The following is a 16,455-nucleotide window of genomic DNA, read 5'->3' on the forward strand; positions in this document are numbered from 1 at the left end:
TTGATAGCTCCCTGAGGCTAAGAGGTGCAGGGAGCATAATACCTGCACATGGGTGGGTATGCTATTAGTCATGTGTGTGTTTTGCTGCAGTAGGGGTTGTAGATCATCTATCAGGTCAAGAATCATGGCTGAGTTTAACCTGTACTTATCATATATCTCCTCCTCTGTCAGGTCAAAAAGGGTAATGCACACTGAAAATGTGCTCCTGTCGCATCCTCCATCTCCTCAAACCTGCCAGGATGCTCATCCTCCTTGCCATGATGTAGAGTGCAGTCATTGTGGAAAAGAGGCTGAGTCAATCTGGGCCTCTTTATATAGGTTGTACCTCTTTACCACCTGATTTCAATTTGTGGTAAATTGCACGTGCAAAAACCCATTCTGTGACTATTTACAAATTTGCGACTTGTTGATGCATTGCATTGTGATTCGGAATTCACGTCGCTATTGCAAGAAATTGCTAATTTAGCGATTCCTCAGAACTGCACTGCGAATGCCTTTCATACATCGTGAAAGGCGATTTTGCATTCGCAAACAGTGGAATTTTGCGATTCGCACCATTTGCAAATGCAAAATCCTTTGATACATCTGGCCCCAAATGTTTCAGGCCTTTTCTAGTAACAAATTAATAAAATATTCAATGTACATTGGAAATACATGATTCTAAGTACATCTTAGAATTGCACAAAAAAAAACAAGAATTATAAATGAAACATGATTTTATGCAAATTCACTATATTGACCATAATAAGAATGCACGAATATAGGTACCCAAATTTTTTATATAATTCAATATAAGTTATGTATGGTCTGGCCTTCCCTCTCATGTTGGCTGCTTTGGAGTTTGTCGTGTCATCACCATCCTCCACCATCCTCAACTAAGTGGCTCCACCATCTTTAACTAAGTGTTTTTTGTAGGTATGTTCCTTATGTTTGTTTTATTTCTTTGTTTATCTTTTTCCCTGTCTTTCACTTCTTTGTTTCTTTCTTTCTTTCTTTACTCCTCTCTCTTTTCTTCCTGATATATTTCTTTACTGCTTGTTCTATTCTCCTTACATTATATCTTATAATTGCTTTTTATGCTAATATTTTTATGTCATATATAGTACAGTTTTTTTTAATTTTATGGTTATCTACAATAAGGTATATATTTATTATTATAGTTAACATGACATTCAGAATAATTTCCTGGAATGTTAAAGGTTTAGGATCTCCTATCAAACATCAAAGAGTACTAACACATATATCTAAATTAAAAATGTATACTGTTTTGTTCCCCGAAACTCATGTGACACATACAGAAATTGCTAAGCTTGAAAAACTCTCCATTGGATGCCTCTATTGGGTTCTTCCTTCTTGTTTCTCTGTGGTCGGAAGCGCTCAGTGTTTCTCCATTCCTCCGTGTAAGACAGATGCATTTTTTGGTGTAGGGTTCTTCTGACCCCATTTCTTGTCTCCGCCCTCATTCTCCCTCTCTGCATTTCTCGTTCACCGCCTCGAGAACCTGCAAAATAAAAGGACAACACAGTTAAAGCGGCAATCTCTTCAATGCGGTAACATTACTACAACTTGGAGTAAGCAAATAGAGACTTATCTGTTCATTTGTTTTTCTATAGATTAAACTAGTGGAGTAGATCATTTTCTCTGTATTGTTTTGAGCTGAGGAAAGAAAGAGACTATTTTTTGATGAACTGATGAACAGTGATACTTACTACAAGTGACATGCATATAATTAATATGATGAACTAATGAACAGTGACATTTAATATGATACACATATATACAATTGAATAATGTAATGAACTGATGAACAGTGATATACCAGCGGAAGTGTTACAAAACATTACAGTGTATTTTGGTTGACAGATTCATGTATATTCCCAGAGATTAATTTAATGTGAAACTATAATTGGCATATTGCTTCTCCTGAACCTAAGATCCTATGCTGACCCAGTTGTATTGACAGTATTCAGCCTCCTTAAACCAGAGCCTAGGCTATCTAGGAAGAGTGAACTAGCGAGCACACCCAAAGGAACATCTATGGCTATGAGGAAGGGACATTAGAGCGTGGATACAAAACCAATATCGTCAGGTGGAGGCTGGAGTCTACCTGAGCAAGCTTCGTCCCTTAGTACCGGTGGGTCAGGTTAGACCATTTATTGCTCTGCTTGATTTGCAGCGAAACAGGGAACTACAGCATTTCCATTTCACTCCTGTGAAAAGGTAGGCCTGACAGATTGCTGTATCTCTTATGATTAACAAATTACCTGCAACGATTGTTAATGTCTATGCTCCCACCCACTTAGATACATTCTTTTGGCCTGCATTTTTATCTCAATCAATGAATTTCACTGATAATTACTTAATTTTTGGAAGGAATTGTAATATGGTTATGGACCCCTTTATTGACCATCACTCCAACACCAAACTTGTCCCATCACCTATGCACTCACAATTTACTTCAAACAAAGAACATCGACTGATGCTTGGAGATTGTGCATTCCTACATTACATGAATACACCTTTTTAATCTCCTGCTCATTTTACTCAATCACAAATTGATAACATATTTGTAGCACAACATCCTGTGCAACATATTTTTAATTCGGAAATTGACTTTATATTAATTTTGGATCACGCTCCAGTTATTGTAGATTTGGGGCCTCATTATGAGTTTGGCCGTCCGTGGACTGCCACGGCGGCATTGGCGGTCCAAACGTGATTGTGTTGGCGGCTGGATCTCTGTATTATGAGTCATGCAGGCTCATAAAGCAAAGACCACCACGGTACTGCCGGCACAAAGCTGCACAAACAGATCGGCGGAGCCTGTGTTGCCGCCGGACACATTATGAGGTTGCACACTGCCAATGTGACCTTGACAGTCCAACCACCACATTTCAACAGGCGGACATGGAGACTCTAAAGGGAGGCACTCACCTCACATGTCTAGTGCCGCCATGGAGGCCAACATGCACATCCTGCCATTGTTGTTGATCATCGATGGAGCACAGAATCCATACCTCCGTGAATGCAACCGACCGTAAGTACACACACCTATCTGTGTTATTACGCTCAACAACTGTTTGTCAAGCTGTACGCCACATCATTTGGGGGCATGCTACGGGCACCAAGTACACTTGTCACTGTGTCTTGCATCAGAATCAGACACACATACGGACAAATGCACAGGCACAATATACCCCTTTTGGGCAGGTCACTTACACTGCATCACAACACTACACAAAAACACATGTTTGCTCAACTCAGGCATAGGGACAGTGAAGTGTCCCTAGCATTGTCTCACATAAAACCAACAACACACAAACATCACATCTACAATTACAACTCATACAACCACATTCCTCACATGTCATGGACTGTCACCACATTCAATGCACATATTTATGGATGTTGCATGGAACACAAACACCACCACTAGTAAACAGCCCTGCAATAGATACACACATCACCCACATTGCAACGCAATGGAAGGACACTGGGATGCACAATAGACAGAGAGGCAAATATCCCAAGCTCACTATGTAAACAATGCCTGCACAATAGGGATGTGGGCATCAGGAGCACTCAGGGAAGGAGGCTGCACTGGGACACATATCACTTTGCACATGACCTTAAACAACATTTGCACAGGAGCTGGCCATACATGTATTTCAGGGAAAAACAATACTAGACCCAAATGACTTGCCTTTCTGAACAATGTGGAAGTGCAAGTCAACAAAACACATACAAATCCAACTGCATGGGACATACCTCTACATGAAGTAGCTGCAAGGTACACACAGATAAATGGACATATGCACAGTCAAATACAAACAAAGGTTGCACAATTGAACTCACTCCATGTCTGCACAAACAAATCTCAAGCTCCCACACATTAGATTACAGTACACAATGCCATAACACCACCATTGCATGTATACCCACATATCCATACAGTCAACATATACCCTTGTTTTAAGGGACACCAGCATTGCCCACAAAGTCAGATATTCTGGGTGTGGTGAGTGTGTCACTGACTGTTGTTGTGATGCCTGTGGGTATGCATGATGTTGTGTGTGTTACGTGGGGGTGGTGGGGGCATCTGGGGGAGTGGTGAGTGATATTGTGTCTGGGGGTGTCTGTTTGCTTGTGTGCCGATGTGTTTTGTGGTGCTTGTGTCTGTGTTTGCTGCTCTGGATCGGTCTGTGTGCTTTGGGTAGGTAGGGGGATGGGAGATTTGAATTAGAGAGAGAGGGGTGCAGGGGGGAACGGAAGGTGGGGGTTGACTGGCTGCTATCAGTGTGGAGGCTAGAGCCTGAAAAGGTTTCTGTAGGCCAGACATTGCACCATGAATGCCTTCCAGGAATGAGTTTGTTTGCTGGAGTTGGATTGCCAATCCCTAGATGGCATTATCAATAGCTGTCTGACCCACAGAGATACTTCACGAGAGTTCAATAGCCTCCTCATTGAGGGCAATAGGGATAAAAGGGGCTGGAGAGGAGGTGCCTGGGGCAAAGGAGATGACCACCCTCTTGGGTGAGCGGGCATGGCCAACTGGGTGGGGAGCAACTGAGAGGGCAGTGATCGAACAGGACGTGGTGGACAATGATGGTATAGGGGTATGCCACGTTCTGTCTGCCACCACTAGGGAGTGTTCACTGTAGGAAGATTTGGATGATGATGATGTTCTGGTCTCCCCCGTGGCACTCCCCTAGCCCTTCGGGCCACTGGGTCCCTCTGTGTCCCTCTGTGTCTGTGGTGTCTTGACCCAAAGTCCTGTGGCCGGATGCGTCTCCACTCGGCTGTGCCCTGTCTCCTTCAATTGTCAGTGATTATGCTGCAAATGCAAAGAGAAATAGAGTAATCACATGTCCATGATCACACTTGTACCACAGGTCTGATTAGCAAACCTTTCCATGATGTCAAGTAAGCCATATGAACAAACTCCATGTAAGTGGCCCATACAGGTGCCAAATGCAGGCATGCCATCTGAACTGTCCACAGTTGCCCACAGGAAAATCAGGATCTCAGACAACTACAATTGCATGGCTAAAGTTGTGCAATCACAGTAACCATTGAACTAGTAGGAGACCTTATCACCCTCAAAGCTTTGCCCCCTGGAGCATACCTCAGTTATCTGTTATCACACAATAGTAGGCCAATGCCAACTGCATTTACACAGATCCCACACGAGGTCATGCACACTCCTATTTGTCACATACATAATGACCAAACAATAAGAAATGATGCTCCAAAATTCTGCCATGCTGCGGACAAATGTACAATAGCCTGGATAAGGGGACATGGAAATACTCATGTCACACTGGAAGCAGTTTCACAATGCACACTTCACCAAGTGATATTTGTCCCAGTAGAGTCATGGAGGTAGTACTAATGTTGCTCAGGTAGGCCACACAAGTGGCGTGGAAGGGGAGACTGTAGACATAATGGCCCTCATTACAACTCTGGCGGTAAGTGCTGCCTACCGCCATGCTGACTGCCGCCAACATACCGTGATCGCGGTGGTATACCGCTACGGGTATTATGACCGACACAGAGAAATCTGCCACTATACAGACACCCATACAAGTCTGCTAGACCAAAGGGCAGTGGTAAACTGGTGGTACCAAAACCCACACCGTTACGCCAACAGAAATACGCCCACAGCATCATGACCCACGAATCTCCGCGGCGGTCATTCAATCGTGGTAAACCATAGGCGGTACACACCGCCGTGCTCAAAATACACACACACATACAAAACAACACCACATTGGACAATTCATAATGCACACACCTGACACACACATACACACACCACACCCACGCCAATATAAAACACACACCCACATTACCCACAACCCTTTGCGACCCAAACATTTTGGCAAGTGAGAGAGAGACAAGCCAGGAGCACCCACTGAATCAGAGCCACAAACCACCATCACCGATACACCATCCACGCACCTCACAGCACACACCCCACACATCACCCCACACACCCTCACACATACCACTCACACTACACCCATGGCACCACAAAGACACACCAGGTTCTCAGAGGAGGAGCTAAGGGTCATGGTAGAGGAAATCATCCAGGTATAGCCACAGCTATTCGGATCACAGGTGCAGCAGATGTCCATTGCAAGGAAGATGCAGCTATGGCAGAGAGTCGTGGACAGGGTCAACGCCGTGGGACAGCACACCAGAACAAGGGATGACATCAGGAAGAGGTGGAACGACCTACGGGGGAAGGTGCGTTCCGTGGTAGCAAGACACCAGGTAGCTGTACAGGGGACAGGCGGTGGACCCCCACCTCCCCCTCACAACTAACAACATGGGAGGAGCAAGTTTTGGCGAGCATGCATCCTGAGGGCCTCGCAGGAGTAGCAGGAGGACTAGACTCTGGTAAGTCAAATCTTTACTACTTTATCCCCCACCCTACCTGCATGCCATCACATACCCCCACCCTTACCCTCACTCCCATCACTCCATCACCTCACACATACTCCATCACAACCCACCCATCCCAATCCCAAGCCCTGCATGCAACACCAATGCATGGACCCCCATCACAGACCTGCATGGACACCCATCATCAAAGCATGCACACTAGTGACAATCACTTAGCCAAACCAAGCACAATTCACACAAGCCAAAGCTGCCTTGCTAATAACAACCATAGAGGGAAACATATCCATGCACAAGATGGCACACATCAATACAATAACACTACATTTACATCCCCACCGGACCCCCACTCAACGTCACCGGAGAGGAGGTGCCACCAACATCCAGTCCCCCCACAGAAGAGACCCACAGTGATGAAAGCAGCTCTGCACGCCTGGATCACGATGACCAACCTGGCCCATCAGGGACCTCTGGACAGTCAGTTACCCAGCCACAGTCCTAACCCACCACAGAGCATCCCTCCTCAGGAAACACCAGCACAGCACCCACCTAGCGGGCCCATCCCTCTGTCCCCAGGACACGGCAATTAGCAATGTGTCCACCACTACAGGGACCCCAGGCAACCCCACAAACACAGGACGATCAGGAACCTGGGGTCAGTGGCGGTGGGCACACGGTTTAGGGGACAGAGGCATAGGACAACAGGGAAGCTGGGAGGACTACTGTGTGACAGGGGGAGGACAGGCCTAGGGAACCAACTCTCCATGAGGCACTCACCAACATCCTGGGAGCATACCACCATTCCCAGGAGACCATGGGCCAGATACTGGCCAAGCTGCAGGAGACCCAGCGGCTGCAGGAGGGACAGTACCTGGGGATCAGGGAGGACCTGAGGGACATCCACACCACCCTGGTCACCATTGCAGGGGTGCTGGCAGACATGGCCAATACCATGAGGGAGGCAGTGGCACACCAAAGGGCCCCTGACACTAGCCAAACCGAAGAACAGCCCTCCACCTCCGCTGGCGCTAGTGGACAGGAGGCCCCTCCACAGGAACAACAGGCCACCAGCACCCCACCCCCTGCAGAAGGAGAACCACCCCGCAAACAGTCCATGCGATCCAGGCAGAAGCCAGAGAACATTGCCAAGACTCCTGCCAGGAAATAAGACTCCTGATTGTCACCCTCTGTCCCACTCTGTCACCCTGTCCACCTTGAACTGCCATTGCTCCACTTCCTATGCACCCTTGGACAATGCACCTGGGATACAAATAGAATGGACTCTACCCTGACTTTCCTCCATCAGCAGCCCAGCCCATTTCAATACCCCCTACACTTATTAGCACATAAATAAACACCCATGGAACAAATTCAAGTATTGAATCTGTTTATTCTATGACAAATGTATTACCTACACAAACTGTAAACATTGCAAATCAAATGTACCGTAATATTTACATAGGTATGACCTGCACTGGGCAGCATTAAACACACCAGGAGCCAGAGTGGGGCACAGAGATCTGAAAATAGAGATGCCAAAGGGTACATTAAGTGGCCATAGAAATAGGGAAATCAGGCTGCCATGTTCAATGCCAAACACAAAACTGCAATGGAAGGTGAAGTTACAGTGTCTCACCTGTGTGTCACTGGAAGTACTGTTGAATGAGTGTACTTCTGTTGTCCATATCTTCTTCCTCTTCGTCATTGTTCACAGGCTCTACTGCTGCCACACAACCATCCCCAGGCTCATCCTCCTGCAGAAAAGGCACCTAGTGTCTCAAGGCCAGGTTGTGCAACATGCAACATGCAATGATGATCTGGCACACCTTCTTGGCTGAGTAGTACAGGGATCCTCCTGTCAGATGGAGGCACCGGAATCTGGCCTTCAGGAGGCCAAAGGTTCTCTCAATGATCCTCCTTGTTCGGCCATGTGCCTCATTGTAACGTTCCTCTGCCCTTGTCCTGGCATTCCTCACTGGGGTCAGTAGCCATGAGAGATTGGGGTAACTAGAGTCACCTGCAAATATTCAAGGGATACCTGTTAGCCACACACCCACCCTTAGGGCCAAACCCATACCCATATACCTACATCAACTGGGTGTGGACCATGGGCTCACCTATTAGCCACACCCTGTGCCTCTGGAGTTGAGACATCACATATGGAATGCTGCTCTTCCTCACGATAAAGGTATCATGCACAGAGCCAGGATACTTGGCAGTGAAATGGGAGATGTACTGGTCCACCAAACACACCATCTGCACATTCAGAGAGTGAAAGCTTTTCCTGTTTCTGAACACTTGTTCATTTCTCCGGGGGGGAACAAATGCAATATGTGTACCATCAATGGCACCAATGATTTTGGGTCCCAGTGAATAAAAGTCAGCCTTTACTGTGGCAAAATCCTCCACCTGGGGGAATACAATGTAGCTGTGCATGTGTTTCAGCAGGGCAGAAAACACTCTGGTCAGCCCATTTGAGAACATTGGCTGAGACATCCCTGATGCCACGGCCACTGTCACTTGGAAGGAACCACTTGCCAGAAAATGGAGCACTGACAGGACTTGCAGTAGAGGGGGGATACCTGTGGGCTGGCAGATAGCTGAAATCAGGTCTGGCTCCAATTGGGCACACAACTCCTGGATTGTGGCCCTATCAAGTCTGTAGGTTAGGAAAATAGGCCTGTCCTCCATTGTCACCAGGTCCACTAGGGGTCTGTACACGGGGGATGTCTCCATCTCCTATTCATCCCCAGCGGTTGAACTCTAGGGTGAAAAACGGTGAGCAGAGGGTCATGTTCACACATATGTAAATATTAATATGCATTTCTTCATTTACAGAAACAGTATGTGAACTCGAGAGTTAGTTGATGTGCCAATGTCTGCTGTGACGCAGTTAGCTGTCATGGCCTGTGCCCCCCTGAAATGGCGACTGCCTGACCTGTGAGGAGGGACAAGTAGAAATGAGGCAATTCCGATGGCGTTGTGCGCCGTTGCGGTCGGCGGTCGATGACCGCCACGCAACATTGCATTGGTTATCATTGGGCCCTATGGGTTCCAGGAGCCAATGGCGATGTCCACCGGCGGTGACGGAATGCACCGCCGCGGACTTGACCGCCATTTTCTATCTGTTTACTCACTTGCTACCTGACCTTCAACAGGAGAGGACCTACACTGTTAGTGCTGCTGTGACCTGTGTCTGGAAGCGACAATGGCTCGAGTGTCGGAGGAGTTGGAGAGACTAGTGGATGGGGTCCTACCCCAGTACACTTTACTCTATGATCCTCCAGACAAACAGGTGAGCATGATGCGTGGGCCATGAGTGTATAGATTGCTGTGTGCGTAAGACCCGTGTAGGGGAGTCTGAGGGGTCCTGGACAGGGTGCTGCATGTATGGTGGGGAATGTATGTGAGTAAGGGAATGGGAGGAATATGGTGGGCCATGAGTAAGAAAGTCCAGACCGTATGACTAATCCCTTTTCTGCTGTGTTTTTTATGCAGGTCACCGTCCATCAGAAAAAGGGTATTTGGTGTGCCATCGCCGAGGAGGTGCAGACCCTGGGGGTCTTTGACAGGCGGAGCACCCACTGCCGCAAACGGTGGGAGGACCTGCGCCGCTGGGCAAGGAAGATGGCGGAGGCCCAGCTGGGGCTGTCCTCCTAATGAGAAAGAGGTGCCCGTCGTACCCTGACCCCCCTGATGTTCTGCATCCTGGCGGTGGCCTATCCGGAGTTGGATGGGCGCTTGAAGGCATCACAGCAGCCACAAGGGGGTGAGTACAGAATCAGAATCATGACTTTGCGCGCGTTTAGGTTTTACCTTGGGGGGGATGTGGGCTGTGGGTGCCCCTAGGCAAGGGCAAACATGGCAGGGTATGTTCAATAATGGGCAAGATCAGAGGCACTCCAACCCCAATAGTGTTAGTGGGCATCTACTACTGGGCAGGGTCCTGTGGGTTTCAGATGTGCAGCTAATGGCGTTAGGCATTGTACCCCATGGGCTGGTGACTAGCATTGGAAGTGGTAGTGCATGGCTGGGTGCATAGAGCTGATCCCTGTGTGTTGTGTACGCCAACGGTAGTATTGTTGCTGGCATTGACCAAGTGTATCCTCTGTCTCTCCTCCCCCTTCTTGTTTTGTCACCCTGTCCTTGTGTGCAATAGCATCATCTGGCGAAGGAGCAGAGGCACTGGCGACGGAGGGAGCTGCATCCCACATGGGCCTGGAGGCCGGATCCACTGACGGTGAGGGCACCATTGGGGCGGAGGGCGAGGGGAGCACCATGACGGAGACAGGAGGGGACACTACCGACAGTGACTCCTCCTCCAATGAAAGCTCCCTGGAGGTGGCGGACACCTCTGTGCCCCCCCAACAACAGATACAGCCACCACCCCGTACCAGCACCGCCCCCCAGCAGCACCTCACCGTGTTTCCCGTGCCCGCTCACCCAGGAGGGTGAGCATCTCCTTCGCTCCAGGCACCTCAGGCCCTGCCCCAGTCAGCCCTGCTGCCCTCAGTGAGGAGGGTATTGACCTCCTGAGATCCCTCTCTGTTGGGCAGTCAACCATACTGAATGCCATCCAGGGTGTACCAGGGCATTTGCAACAAACAAATGCATACCTGGAGGGCATTCACTCTGGTGTGGCGGCCCAACAGAGAGCATTCCAGGCTCTGGCATCCGCACTGATGGCAGCCATTGTCCCTGTCTCCAGCCTCCCTCCTCCAACTTCCTCTACCCAGTCCCAATTCCCTCAACCCCAGCCTATCCCAAGCACACCTTCAGACCAGCAATCACCCAAATCAACACACAGATGTGGCTCAGGCAAACACAAGCACCACACTTCATCTCACAGGCACTCACACAAGCACCATCCCCATGCAGACACGCCAACATCCATTGCCTCCACTGTGTCCCCCTCCTCCTCCTCGTCCACCCCCCTCCCAGTAGCATCTCCACTCACACCTGCATGCACTACATCCTCATCCACTACCTCCATCACCAGCACGCCTATTACTACACGCCCCTCACTGGCAGTCACTACCCCCACATCCATGCACACGTCCCCTCTGTCTTCTCCCACTATGTCTGTGACCCCTCCTCCCAAAGTACACAAACGCGAGCACACACACACCCAACAGGCATCCACCTCACAACAGCATCCAGCCCATGCACCTGCACCCAAACACAGCAGACTGACACCTCCTACAACCACTCCCTCTTCCTCCACTCCCAAACCTTCACCCTCTTCCCACCCCAGTGTCCCTAAGAAGCTTTTCTTTGCCACCCTTGACCTATTCTCTACCCCTCCCCCCGTCCTCCACCTCGGGCCAGAGTGGCCAGAACCCAGCCCAGCACCTCAGCCACCCAGTTCACGGCCACTGTGGTTTCTGCAGCTGTGAGAGGCTCCAAGGAGGCACCCGTCAGCCTAGCCAGTGTGGCACCAACACCTGCCAAGGCCAAGAAGGGTCTGCCACCTGGCAAGGGCAGCTAATGGCATTAGGCATTGTACCCCATGGGCTGGTGACTAGCATTGTAACTGCTAGTGCCTGGCCTAGTGCATAGGGCTGATCCCTGTGTGTTGTGTACTCCAACGGTAGTGTTGTTGCTGGCATTGACCAAGTGTATCCTCTGTCTCCCCCACCTTCTTGTTTTATCACCCTGTCCTTGTGTGCATTAGCATCATCTGGCGGAGGAGCAGAGCACTGGCGACCGAGGGAGCTGCATCCCACATGGGCCTGGAGGCCGAATCCACCAACGGTGAGGGCCCCAGTGGGACGGAGGGCGAGGGGAGCACCACGACCAGACAGGAGGGGACACTACCAACAGTGACTCCTCTTCCGATGGAAGCTCCCTGGTGGTGGCAGACACCTCTGTGCCCACCCCAACAACAGGTACAGCTGCCACCCCCTGTACCAGCACCACCTTCCCAGCAGCCCCTTAGCGTGTTTCCCAGGCCCACTCACCCAGGAGGGTGGGCATCTCCTTCGCCCCAGGCACCTCAGGCCCTGCCCCAGTCAGCCCTGCTGCCCTCAGTGAGGAGGCTATTGACCTCCTGAGATCCCTCTCTGTTGGGCAGTCAACCATAGTGAATGCCATCCACGGTGTAGAAGGGCATTTATAACAAACAAATGCATACCTGGAGGGGGCATTCACTCTGGCGTGGCGGCCCAACAGAGAGCATTCCAAGCTCTGGCCTCTGCACTGATGGCAGCCATTGTCCCTGTCTCCAGCCTCCCCCTTCCAACTTCCTCTACCCAGTCCCAATCCCTTCAACTCCAGCGTATCCCAAACACACCTTCAGACCAGCAATCACCCAAATCAACACACAGAAGTGGCTCAGGCAAACACAAGCACCACACTTCATCTCCAGGCACTCATACAAGCACCATCCCCATGCAGACACACCAACATCCATTGCCTCCACTGTGTCCCCTCCTTCTCGTTGTCCACCCCCCTCCCAGTAGCGTCTCCACTCACACCTGCATGCACTACATCCTCATCCACTGCATCCATCACCACACGCCTATCACTACACGGCCCTCACTGGCAGTCACCCCCCCACATCCATGCACACATCCCCTGTGTCTTCTCCCACTGTGTCTGTGAGCCCTCCTCCCAAAGTACACAACCACAAGCACACACACACCCAACAGGCATCCACCTCACAACAGCATCCACCCCATGCACCTGCACCCAAACACAGCAGACTGATGCTTTCTACAACCACTCCCTCTTCCTCCACTCCCAAACCTTCACCCTCTTCCCGCCCCAGTGTCCCTAAGAAGCTTTTCCTTGCCACCCTTGACCTATTCCCTACCTCTTCCCCCGTCCTTCACCTCGGGCTGTGGTGGCCAGAACCCAGCCCAGCACCTCAGCCACCAAGTCCACGGCCACTGTGGTTTCTGCAGCTGTGAGAGGCTCCAAGGAGGCACCCATCAACCCAGCCAGTGTGCCACCAACACCTGCCAAGAAGGGTCCGCCACCTGGCAAGGGCAAGAAGGGGAAAGCAGCCAGCAAGGGGAAGAAGGCACAACCAGCCATCAAGGCCAAGTCAAAGGCTCCAGCTGGCAGAAGCAAGGAGGCACCACCATCTGCCAAGGGCAGGAAGGGGCACACAACACCAGCCATGACACTTCAGCCGTCCGAGGCTGCAGGTGAAGGCCTGGAGGCTACCGCCACAACTGCCAGCACTGCCACCTGCACCACCACCAGCACCGCCACCTGCACCGCCGCCAGCAGCACCACTGCCAGCAGCAGCAGCCCCGGTGGGAAGCCGTCCAAGGCTGCAGGTGAAGGCCTGGAGGCTACCACCACCACTGCCTGCACCGCCCCCTGCAGCGCAACTGGCATACACTGAGCAGCCGTCACGGCCAGAGAGCAGTGTGTAGTGGTGACTACATGGGCTGCAGTGTGTCCTGGCCCCTACAAAAGCTGTAGTTGTGACACCCAAGTGAGAGACTGTGACCTTGCACTCCAAAATATCTGCATCACAGGGCGCAATGCCCCCTCCAGAACCAGTGGAAGAAGGCATCCACTCAGCCCCTCCTTGCCAGGATGAAGCACAATGGGCACAAGGGCCCCTCCAGAACCAGTGGAAGAAACCATCCACTCAGCCCCTCCTTGCCAGGATGAAACACACTGGGCACAAGGCCCCCTCTAGAACCAGTGGAAGAAGCCATCCACTTGAGAGACTGTGGCGTTGCACTCTCCCGGACCAAGCAGTGGGCAAACCACCCACTTGAGAGACTGTGCCTTTGCACTCTCCAGGAACAAGCAGTGGGCAAACCACTCACTTGAGAGACTGTGGCTTTGCACTCCCCAGGACCAAGCAGTGGGCAAACCACCCACTTGAGAGACTGTGGCTTTGCACTCCCCAGGATCAAGCAGTGGGAAAACCACCCACTTGAGAGCCTGTGGCTTTGCACTCCCCAGGACCAAGCAGTGGGCATGGAGCCCCCTCCAGGAGCAGTGGCGTTGTACCATCTTCCGGCTGAAGTGCCCCCCAATTCCCTGTCCCCCTGAGGTGCCTGTGTGTTTTTGACCTGATGCCCCTGCAGTGTTCTCTCCATATTGAGGCAGGAGTCAAGTGTGGCCTTGGCCTATGTGTTTTGGCCCAGTGGGCCACGGACAATTTTTGAGTGGGCATTGTCCCTCCTTTTGTATATATTGTACGTACTGTTTTTTCTTTATGAATGTATTTCTTAAAATTACTAATATTACACTCATTTTACTCCATTCCTTTTGTCCTTGCGTTATTCCTGAGGGTTACGGGCTGTATATGTAATGTTGTTGAATGTGTTTGTGTGTATAGTGTTGGTGGTGGGGGTGTTGCGTGCTGCGTGTGTGTCACTCTCTTTTTCCTCCCCCTCCCCTGAGTGCTATGTGCAGTACTCACCATGGTCGTCCTCATCCGGCGTTCATGTTCCAGGTGTATGAGAAGATACACCAGTATGGGGAACACCTGCATCTCTGGCTCCATGGCGTCCTGGTTCTTTCTTGAGTGTTGAGAAGTGATTTCTTTCCCCTGTGTGTTCTGTTTCCGCCGTGCTTTTGATGGCGTTTGTACCACCCCGGAAAAGGTGTCGGATGGGCGGGTTGTAATGCAGTGGGCGGTACATTGTCTTCCGCCTGGCTGTTGGCGGTTACCACTGCGGTGTTTGTTGCTACCGCTTTGGCAGTCGGTGTATTAAAGTGGCTGCATCTATTGGTGGTTTCCGCCGTGGTCATGATTCCATTTTGTTTACCGCCGGCCTGTTGGCTGTATTACTGCCGCTTTATCACCAACCGCCAGAGATGTCCCCAATATCTACAACACAATGAATCAGCAAGCCCCAAGATAATCACCACTAATGTCTGGCATCCCTTACAATGATATACTCCGGGTGCATCAATAAACGCCATTAGTCCCTTGAATGTTGGAGAGGCCCTGAGATTTGGAAGTACTTGTTGAAGGCCCTCAACATGTTGCCCAATAGGAAGCCACATCATTGTCTTTATTATGGTCATGAAGACCCAGATGTCTGTCTGTGGATGAATGCTTGTACCCAAATACATGTGATTTCAGCATAACTGCAAGTCACTCCATGATGCATGCAAGCAGTCAGGTTACAAATCTTATTCATTACACATGCACAGTGCACTTTGCTACATGCTGCCACATAGAAATGCACATTGTGACTCAAAACTCAAAACTCTAGGCCTACCTGTCATGTCCTTCATTGCTACTGCAGTTGTACATGACAAATGACAGGCTTGGACGCATGAGATAATGTGTCAACCATTAAATAATGGTGGCACACTCCTGCATGTGCCACACCATGAAATGTACCCCCATTGTAAAATGGCTTTTATCACACACAGGTTGCTATGCACATATATGTGAGGGAATACAGACATCACCCCATCAACACAGGTAGACCATGCATGAAACAGTAGCTTACAAATGTTTTGCTAATGAGAAAGGGACACACGCGGACATGTAGGCACAAATAATGTTGGCAACAGTGATGGCATATAAATCATGTCAATGGTCATTCCCCACTTACCAAGGAAAAGTATTGGTCGATAGATGCATACAAAGTACAATGTATGCTCTTGCACATGTATAATAGCCACCTTCACATTACAGACAGTAGCAAGGCACCAGCACCCGTCATAATCTAAAGTCATGTAGCCTCTGGGTGGCAGATGCCCAAAAAACTCAATTGACCAGACATATGACTGAGGACAGTGATACATCACTTTGTTACCTCTGCCCTGCAACATTGAGGAGTAGTGGTCTGTTGCATAGAATTTACATACACTACAACAAGAATAAGTACCTTATTGATCACTGTACACAGCCATATGTCATCCCTGGAGAGCAAGTTGCTTGTTGATTGTACACAGTTTTGTCCTTGGTCCCTGGGCAAATAGGCAAGGCACACCAGTATACAACACATGGCATGTCTACACGAGCTATCATTCGTCGACCGTGTCATACATGGCTCATCCCTAATCACCAGGGGGAGATGTCAGAACCTAACACATTCACTTGCCAATGTGACAGACAGG

The sequence above is a fragment of the Pleurodeles waltl genome, chromosome 8, assembly GCF_031143425.1.
Source record: "Pleurodeles waltl isolate 20211129_DDA chromosome 8, aPleWal1.hap1.20221129, whole genome shotgun sequence".
In the NCBI taxonomy this organism is placed as follows: domain Eukaryota; kingdom Metazoa; phylum Chordata; class Amphibia; order Caudata; family Salamandridae; genus Pleurodeles; species Pleurodeles waltl.